The 10,332-nt window shown below is 35.6% G+C and overlaps 1 protein-coding gene across 1 annotated transcript in view; it reads right to left on the bottom strand.

The window, feature by feature from the left end:
- LOC112048979 (ubiquinone biosynthesis O-methyltransferase-like) overlaps positions 1-6,829 on the bottom strand; it is a 51,667-nt gene extending 44,838 nt beyond the window's left edge. The window contains exon 1 of the mRNA XM_052883722.1: positions 4-6,829. The gene's annotated coding sequence lies outside the window, so the exon portion shown is untranslated. The remainder of the gene's footprint in view (positions 1-3) is intronic.
- Between the last annotated feature and the right edge of the window lie 3,503 nt (positions 6,830-10,332).

Genomic DNA, 10,332 nt, shown 5'->3' on the forward strand with positions numbered 1-10,332 from the left:
TACCGTAAATAGTTCCATAAATGAAGTGCTCTAAATTTGCCATTTGGTCCATGGAAAAAATCTTTAGTGTCAATCGTAGAGTGAGCATCTCTTCTGCTTAAGACATTTACATTATTTGAAACGCTACTAACCGGACACCAACTTCTGAAAATCAATTTAAAAAATCACTAGGGAATAAAAATGTTATTATTCAAATATAAACGAAAATATATGATAATAGAGACATTATAATAATGGCTTACGGCATAGTTGTTGTGTTTTGTTTACTCACCGAATCACAATTTTATTGACACTATGGCAATTGTTTAACAGTTTTGCAGTCCCCTTCATCATATTGTAAGAAATTACTTAAACACAAAATAAACATTTTTTAAATTAAATCTCTTCTAGATTCTTTCTTTGAATCTGGATAATAGATTATCTAGGGAAAGGGCATTTCTACACAATGATACTACAAATAGCAAGAAGAAACATTTCGTTTATATAAACTAGCGGAAGCCCGCGACTTCGTTCGCGTGAAATTTAGTTTATCACAAATCCCGCGGGAACCGTGTATTTTTTCGGGAAAAAAGTAGCCTATATGTTTCTCCACAACTTCATCTATCTTCCAAAGCAAGTCCCGTTAAAACTGGTTCAGCCGTTCCAAAGATTAACTCAGACAAACAAAAACACATTTTTATTTAAAAAACTTGTTTTGGTTTGGTATCCTGTATATATCTATAAGCACTTGAAAACATACAGTTACTTTGGAATCACATACAGACACTTCAGTTCTATTTATATGCGTTGATGACGATAATATATAGATTACACGGGAATATTACCATTAAACATTAATTAATCACAAAAACATTCATTTCGTTATATTTTCTTACCTAGTAGGCAGATATTACTAGGAAAGACCGGTCAATTGCGACTTGCTACTTTTAAATGAATGAAATGTAGCCAATTAAAAAGCAAAACTTAAACCTATCAGCAGTTGATTGGAGACTTTTTATTTATTTATATATTAACTTTTTTATAAAAGGATTTTAATTTAAATAAAAAAATAAGCCCGTATAATAAAAAAAACGAATCAAGTGAGAGTTGAACTCGAAGAGGTTATGGAACGATATTCACGGCTTGACAACCGATAAAACTGATCGTGTGGTTGTCGCGATTTGCATGACATCATGCTGATAGCGCTGCAGGCATGTGAGATTACTTGATCGCCAGTGGCTGACATATCTATATCTATACTTATAATAAATCTGTAGAGAAGTCAATTCTGTACATAAAATATATTTCCAAAATCTTCAGGGCGTGATTAGTGATCGATAATGATGCCAAAATGCAATCAGTAAAATTTTCGTCTGTCTGTCTGTATGTTCGTTATAGAAACAAAAAGTACTCTACGGATTTTAACGAAATTTGGTACAATTTGGTATCCTTCATACTCCTGGGCAAGTTAAAGTATACTTTTCATCACGCTACGATAAATAGGAGCAGAGCAGTGAAGGGAAATGTTGGGAAAACGGGAGAAGCTACTCCATTTTTACAGCGAGTTCTTACTGTAAGGTCTAAAGGCGGACGAAGTCGCGGTCGTCCACTAGTCGTAAATATAGTTATGTATATGAGATCCACTTATCAAGCTCAATCATCTGAATTGTAAGGAGGTGAAGTTCGTGAGTTTGTGTGTTTGTAAGGTTGTAGAGGGTAATCTCTGAATTTACAGAACCAATTTCAAAAAATCTTCTACCAATAGAAAACCACGTTGTTTGTGAGTGTCATAGGCTATATTTTATCTCCATATTCCCACGGGAACGGGAACCAAGCGAGTGAAACTGCGAGCCTCGGCTAGTCATTAATAATAATCGTAAGAAATACCTACTTATGCAAGAATAATAAATAGAATTTGTATGTGTAACCACAGTATAACCAGTAGTTGGACTTCATACTAAAGGTCGAAACGCGAGCTATACCTACGCACCTCGTACGTGGGGTAATCGTGGGGTGAAGACCGTTGCGACTGTGCCGCGGTGACGAACGCAGTGTATTGAATTTTTTAATTATGACGACTAGGAAAAAGTTTATTTTTATAAAGTTTGATTAATATTTTGTATTCTAAAGGCATAATTAAAAATATATATATATAAATAAATGCTTAAATGATAAAATTGTGTAAATAGGTAAATGACGTAAACGGTAATAAATAAAATATTATTAAATAATTATTTATTAACTTCTTCATTTAGGTTGTTTTCTTTGATTATTATGTAATACATAGATTTAAATCTTATGACATGTATGTTTTGTATACCGGTATTTTAATGTAATAAAGAAGTTAAGTAAAGAAGTTGTTTGAATTTAACAACATTATTGTGTTGCTCATACTTTAATGTATTTGAATAAAAAGAGTAAAGAGCCAGCTGATATTAATATACCTATCTAGATTTTTTTTATTAAACTACTAGCGAACACGGTCAATCTCAATTTGTTTTTTGTAGTTCCTTCCCTACATGCCAAGTCAGGATCAATTTTTTTATCGTCTATTCTATAGTGTGGGGGTATCGTTATCGGTATTTTTGTGCATTACATAAGGGATTAAAGTGCTAACATAATCTACGGAACCCTACACTGCGCGTGGCCCGAAACGCACTTGATCGATTTTTTATTATTTGGTCACCTAGTGTGGTGGTAATACCTAGATGGCATCACCAAAATAAATATATGAACGTCCTTCAAGATCATTGATTAGTATCAGCCTTATTTAAATCTACCAATCAAAAAACAACACGCATTTTATTGATAACTTCCTATTTTACTACAATTTACAAAGTATTTTATTTGTTTATTTAAAAAAAAGTATATTTACAATCACATAACTAAATGGAAACACAAAGTTGGCAAATGTAATTAAAATGCTGGAGGCGGGCAGCCCTATCACATGTTTACGGAGCGCGCGGCTGTAGGTATTTATTTCAAAAATACGGCCGAGTTATTATACTGCTTGTTATATCTACTGTGGTGTAGCTTAATAGGTATTATTAATGTACGTGTATTCAAATTCTTTAAAAGGACAAGTGCAAGTTGTACTAACCCACCGAGGGTTCCGTACAAGTACTTGCGCATAAGGACCCTGTTTTTACAAATATAATATAGTTCTTAGATTTTTCTCCATACTTGTAGTAGGAATAAGACGATATTACTTGTCTTTCATAGTTATTTGTGGCATTATCGGTCGTGTAATATTTTTACGTTAACTTAGAAATTTTAAATAGCTTCCATAGACTGTAGAGTATATGGTTTTAATTTCAACTCGTTCCATTGCCGCGATTAACCCCTCTCATTCTGACTGGAGACTCGTGCTTAACTGAGCGCCGAATATGGGTTGTCAATGATGAAATGACATGCATTTTCTACCTTCATTTCTAATTTGTTTGTGTAAGCACTACCTACACATCAAGTATGGCTATAGTATAAGTATTCCCCAGTGCGGACAGCCCCTCATTGTTGAGTCTAAGATGGTAGTGGGCTTGGAAGAGTTAAGGATTAACAGACAGACATGCAGACAGTCAGACGGTCAACAAAGTGATCCTATAAGGGCCCATTTGAGGTATGTAAATAATAATAATAATAATAATAATAAAGTCTTTATTTATTTCATACAAATTAGTAATACAATTTTTTTTTTTTTTAATAGATTTTTTTTTTCTTTTTATATTACTTATACTTATTATTATCCATTTGAGGTATGTACGGAACCATAAATACTTAAAATATTATATAACACCTTCTGACTTTGTATTTGCATTATTCCGTAAAGAAGATAGGCTTACAACTTAATACGCGTTTTCGTTTCATAGTGTACAATTTTCTTACTTTACAATATAAGTATTTAAGTATTTGTAGACTTTTACTTAAGCCAGCTACACAAGATCAAGTATACGTATCAAGTCTGTAGAAAAGACAGTGTGAAAAAAAAATATCGAAACCCAATAACGCTATTTCCATATTTTTTCATTACCCACATCCCTAAACGCGCTGCAGACATGACGGTATGCTTGACCGTGTGTGGCTGGCTGTGAACAAAGGAGTGCCGTCTAAGACAAGTCACCAAACCAGTTCCATATCTCTGCAACCTTGAAGGTCGTTGCAAGCGTTCGCAATACGAGATTACGAGTCTGACGTATTACTTTGTCCGAACGCCCTAATGGTAGGCGTCCACAGATCCGCATAGTACGAATCGCACGCACCGCATCAAACGGATTTTTAATTTTACGATAGATAAGATCCGTAAGAATACTAAAATCCGTTTGAGCGATGCGTCCGATGAGGATCTGTGGACGCCTGCCATTACAGACTATGTTTTTATGGCAAAACGAGTGTCATTGTAGGTATTTTATTGATCCGTTTCAGTTGGAATTCGGTTGGCCGGTTAGTGCGATGTCATCGTCAACCAATTTCTTTATAGACCGAGGGCTTGCGATAGCCCGACATCTAATTTTAGGAGACTGAAAGTTCAACAGTCTATAGGTGAATAAATAAGTAGCTAACTATGGAATTTTGACTGTGGTGGCTTTGGAAGGTAGCAGGTTTCAAGGGTACAGAGTCCTTGAAACCTTCTACCATATTTTTTCAAATAACAACCATTCAAAAAACAACCGATAATTTAAGTACATAGATATTAATTATTTTAATCCATTTTTTTTAAACTTTACCCAATCATCAGTAGTGAGGAAGAGGGTCTGAAATAATTGTTTATTAAAAAGCTATTGCATAGCTTTTATCGCAGGCTTTGAGCGCGGTGACCGAATCAAGAAATTCCGTAACGAAAATAAACCTAACACCCAAGCCGTACATCAAGTTAACGCATTTCGACGTTGTCATATCGACTCAACTGGACAAGTGCTGTGAAACTAAGGGGCAAACTTTTTAATTAAACCAGAGTACGATTCAGCTGAACGTATTATTTATTCTTTTATTTTTTATTATTTTCTAAAGAAAAAAAAATACTGCGTAAATAAAATAAATAAATAATTATAATTGCATAAGTTGACAAAAAATTCTATTCAACGTGCAATTGCACGTTGTACAGTCAACATCTCCTGAGGATGCTCCGGTTTCGGTGTGAAACGTACGTAGAGAGTATTTCGTCGGACCTGGGTGACGTTGTCGCATGGGTTCGTCGGCTTTTCGCGGAGGATAGCAAAATAAATAAATCATTATAATAATCATGATGAACTTTCGCAAAGTAACGCCTGCTTCTATCTAAATTTAAAAATTCTATGCTTTACCACGGCAGTCCTCGACTGCCACACGGTTTTTTTTAATCTTTTTTGATATACAACAGGTTACTCAGGTAAGATTTGTATGCATTATAAATGTATGACTAATAGTGATAATTTACTATATTATAATTCGTTTGACCACAATTAAATTTGTGGTTTCGACGTCAGAGAAATCCACAAATAGGAACATGATTCACCGCCTATCAAGAATGAATTTGGCGTGTGTTGCGTAGCTCTCAAATGACTGATAAAAATTATTTGCACAGAATGTGTAATTGATCATAACATTATAAATAAAATAACCAGTACGAAAAGCGATAAATTTCAAATTACAGCAAAACGATAAACACCACTTGTGTTTTAAAATTGAAGAGTAATTACAACTTTTGTAACTAGAATGATTCTTATATCAAAAACTTATATTTTTATCTAATGCTAGCCACAAACGGTCAATTATTCTCACGTTCCTGGAAAGCAAACGGCAGTACCCACGCGGCATACTATACAAGTCATGTACGCAGTGACCAACACACGATCAATTATAGTCGTGGGTGCTACAGAAACGTGAGAATAATTGACCGTTTGTGGCTAGCATACATCTAATATTACGAGTATGCAAATCAAGCTAAAAGTCAAATTGACGACTTGTTACAACACTAAGGGTGAGGCTGAACTAAAATTTGTAAGGTCTAGGATCCTATACTATTATAGTGTAGGTACATCCCTAGCACAAGATTTCGCTTAGTCAGAGGGGATGGGGGATTATTGGTTAAAACACGAAAAGGCTTACTTCGGTGTAAAGGGAAACAGGGATCATGTTTAAAAGACATTAAAGGTGGAAATTTAGATTTTTTTTTGGAATGTTCTTTACGTAACCTACAGACGTAACAAAATTCATAGGAACAAGTAAAGCGATTGGAAACGATTTAATAATATGTTTGTCAAATAATTTACGGCTTTGTTGAAAGCGTTTATCAAACATTGGTTGACAAGCAAAGTCAAATGTTTGTTGGTTTCCGATGCCTTTAGCCCTTATTCGCACGAGAGTTTTTTTACTCACGGCCGTTAAAAAAAGCGTTCAAACACAACAAATGCATTCTCAAGGATATGTTCACACGACAGCGTTTTTAAAACACGATGCTTTTTTAGCACTGTTGCATTTTCAATTTTGGGAATTAGAAATAGACCTTCATTCAACTTTATACTATACGCTACGCTCGCCAACGCTGGGTTTTAACACATCGCTTTTTTAACTCGCGTGCGAATGGGGAATAGTGCGCTTGCAGTGAATCGGCTGCACCGATGCCTCGCGACACCAAGGCGGCAAATTTGAAAGCATTCTACAGAAAACAATAACGCCATTGCGAAAACACCTAGTTCTTACTTCCCTCCGTATTGTCTGCCTATATAATGAGCCAGTGGAAAGAATGCTGTTTGCATTCAGTTGATAGTTCACTTCGCTTATTGTTATGTTTTTTTTGCGGCAATCTCCCACATGATTCAGAAAATGATTCAACAGGTTTTTAGCACCACACAGATATAATAGCTGTAACCTTGAGCTTTTTATACTCGTACAGCGTATCGTTATCGCGACGTTGAAGAGGTTGTGCACTAAATATTGGACTATTGCCTACCTACCTACACTAAATGTATACTAATATTATAAAGAGGTAAAATTTCTTGTAGGGGATATAATATATGGATCTACTGAACCGATGTTAGAAATTCTTTTACCGATAGAAAGCCACGTTATTTGTGAGTGTCAAAGGCATTTATCATTATCCTCGTATTGCCACGGGAACGGGAACTACGCAGGTGCAACCTCGGGGCTTATACTCAAGTTAGCCACTTACGAACCAATAAGCTCACATGCCTGCAGCGATAAAAATGATCGTGTGTTGGTCGCGATGTGCATGGCATCATGCCGATCGAGACCACACACGATCAGTTTGATCGTCGCGTCGTGTGGACATATCGGATGGTGAGTGGCTAGCATCGGGTTGATACAGGGCGGCACTTTGCCATTCCTTGCATGTTTTGTGAAATATATTTTGCTTTGTTTATAGTCGCTGGGTTTCTACTCACGATCAGGTGAACCAAATGCCGTTACTATTAAATTTTTACCTTCATGGTCAGCTCTCCACAAAAAAAAATCAAAACTAATAAAATCAAAATTTCGTGGTTTCCGTGTGACAATCGAATTAATGGAGTTACTTTTGTAATACTTTAAAAATATTAATGTTTGTACCATTAATTTAGTACACCTGCAGTCATGCAGTCAGGCGCAAAATACCCTGAACATATGGCATTTAAACGTCAAAACGCTAGATCTTGTTACCATTCGTTTAAGGCATATAATTCTACAAATCAATTTTCTCGCACAAAAGTGCTAAATCTGTAACGGTAAAAATGTGTAGAGTTACCATATTAATGGACTTTAGCCCGAAGTGTCTATTTGTAGCATAGCGCTTTTAAAAAAAAAGAAACAGTCATTCATTCTTTTTTTTTTTATTATTTACAAGTTAGCCCTTGACTACAATCTCACCTGATGGTAAGTGATGGTGCAGTCTAAGATGGAAGCGGGCTAGCTTGTTAAGAGGAGGATGAAAATACACACCCCTTTCGGTTTATACACGGCATCGTACCGGAACGCTAAATCGCTTGGCGGTACGTCTTTGCCGGTAGGGTGGTAACTAGCCAGACCTGGACTAATTAAGAAAATCTCAATATGCCCAGCCGGGGATCGAACCCAGGACCTCCGTTTTGTAAATCACTGCAATTTGTAATAAACCGCGCATACCACTGCGCCACGGAGACCGTCAAGGTTTCGATTTAGGATTTTGAATTCATTCGAACCACTTTTTTTTTTTTCAACATCAATGAATTAAACCTGAACGTTGTTCTAGGCTTAACTTTATCTACCTACCTGTGAAAAGACCATGTCTTAGGTATTTTTTTAATTGCTCGTTAAAAATTATAGGCAAATACATTGGACCTTATCATATAAAATATTCAGGTGCCTACATAAAAATTAACCGCAACTGTTCGTCACCATTTAATTAGTATTCAAGTTTTGAATGGTAATGATTATTCACTCTACGAGATGTTTCTACAAGTATATTTAACGCCTTAAGAAATACGATTTCACAGAAACCCTCATATTTAAATTTTCATCATCATTTATCATCATTATCAGCCTCTTGCATGGACTTCCTAACATCACGGCTTTAAGCCGCATGCAATCAACGCCAGCATATTACCTATCTACAGGGGGTCGACGATCGTTTTTAATTTAATTATCTATTACTAGTACTTCGTCCGCCCTTAGACCTCTTTAATCCTTTAATCCAGCCCTATCGCAAAATCCGTTCTTAGTGGACTAAATATAAAATATTTTTTTTCGACCTTCAGCATTTTTACGTGCATAAATGCATGAATAATGAAAAGGGTTACGAAATATAATGTGATATAAGAAATTTTAGAATTAAAACTCAAAATAGGATTTGGGTTTTCTATTTATAATGCGAAAGTAACACACACACACACACACACACACACACACACACACACACACACCCACACACATGTGAAACAACCTATTATAATAATTTTGTAATGTTCATTTACAATCTGATATTTCTGTACTAGCTATGGAAGAGCGGAGCCTTCTAATACAGAAGTAGTTTTACTACTCCTAAAAGAAGGTTCCAAATTCGCACTACTTTATGTAAATTTAGAAAGTGAAATAAACGATTTTTATTTTATTTTATTTATTTTTATAATATTAGTACCTATAGATTATAACTGAAGAATTTCGACTACGACTAGATAATTATATTATTTATCCTGAATCTTTCCGTTTGTACATGGTAAACTCAATGGGTGGCACGATATCAAAGCGCTGTCAATCTTTAGTATTCAATGCAAGTATCGTTCGGATTTGGTAGGTCATCCGGTGTAGCACGACCTCACCTTAGTGGCACAAGGCACAAAGGCGGTGTCTAGCACGGAATTCATTACATGCAAGTCCTAATATAGAAAGTTTGTTCCATACGTTTTGACCATACTTAGATATAGGATTAGGGTTTAAGACATAGTTGTACCTAGAGAACTGCCTGCCTATTTTTTATAATGCCCTTATTTTGATACGACTTCGATAGAGGCTTCGACGGACTGAGAATCGTTGAACGGTATCCGATTTGTTGATCGACTTTTTTTTATTCTTTACGAGTTAGCCCTTGATTACAATCTCATTTGATGGTGCAATCTAAGATGGAAGCGGGCTAACTTGTTACGAAGAGGATAAAAATCCACACCCCTTTCGGTTTCTACACGACATCGTACCGGAACGCTAAATCGCTTGGTGGTACGTCTTTGCCGGTAGGGTGGTAACTAGTCACGGCCAAAGCCTCCCAGACCTGGACTACGCCACGGAGGCCGTCAAATTCTTTCTTTTGCTGAAAAAAAATAGACAGTTTTATGATGTAGAATTAAGGTAATTGGTTGTAGACTCCAACAATAAACATCTGTCTACACAACATGATAGTTAATTTTGCATTCAGATAATTTATCCGGATATAAAAAATCCAAAAAGTGGTAACCGTATTACTTCATAGACTTACGGCCAGTTTCTTCATCGCAATTAACAGTCAAAGTAACGTCATAAATCAAAAACGACGGTCTTATTCACTGAAAAATAAAGTATTCTTTACTACTTACTACTTTTACTGTTACTTTAGATTTACATGAAGAAACTGACTGTTACAAGGCGTATGATATTTTAAAAAACAATGGAAACTTGATGCGGTGTAGGTATATTTACCAAGTATCTCTATTGAATGGAACTAAGTTTCACACTCAATTGCCTTAAGATTGAATGAGATTTTGTTTCCGTTGCAAACCAAATGTTGTACAAATTTACCTTGACACGGCAGCAAGTAACATTTGAACAAAATGTCGATCAATTTACCAAGGCTAAAACACTTGTTCAAACATCTATCTAATACACTAGCTGACCCCCATCGGTTTTACGCGCGTAGTTCCCGTTCGCGTGAGAATACGT

This window comes from Bicyclus anynana, chromosome 9 (assembly GCF_947172395.1).
Source record: "Bicyclus anynana chromosome 9, ilBicAnyn1.1, whole genome shotgun sequence".
NCBI lineage: Eukaryota > Metazoa > Arthropoda > Insecta > Lepidoptera > Nymphalidae > Bicyclus > Bicyclus anynana.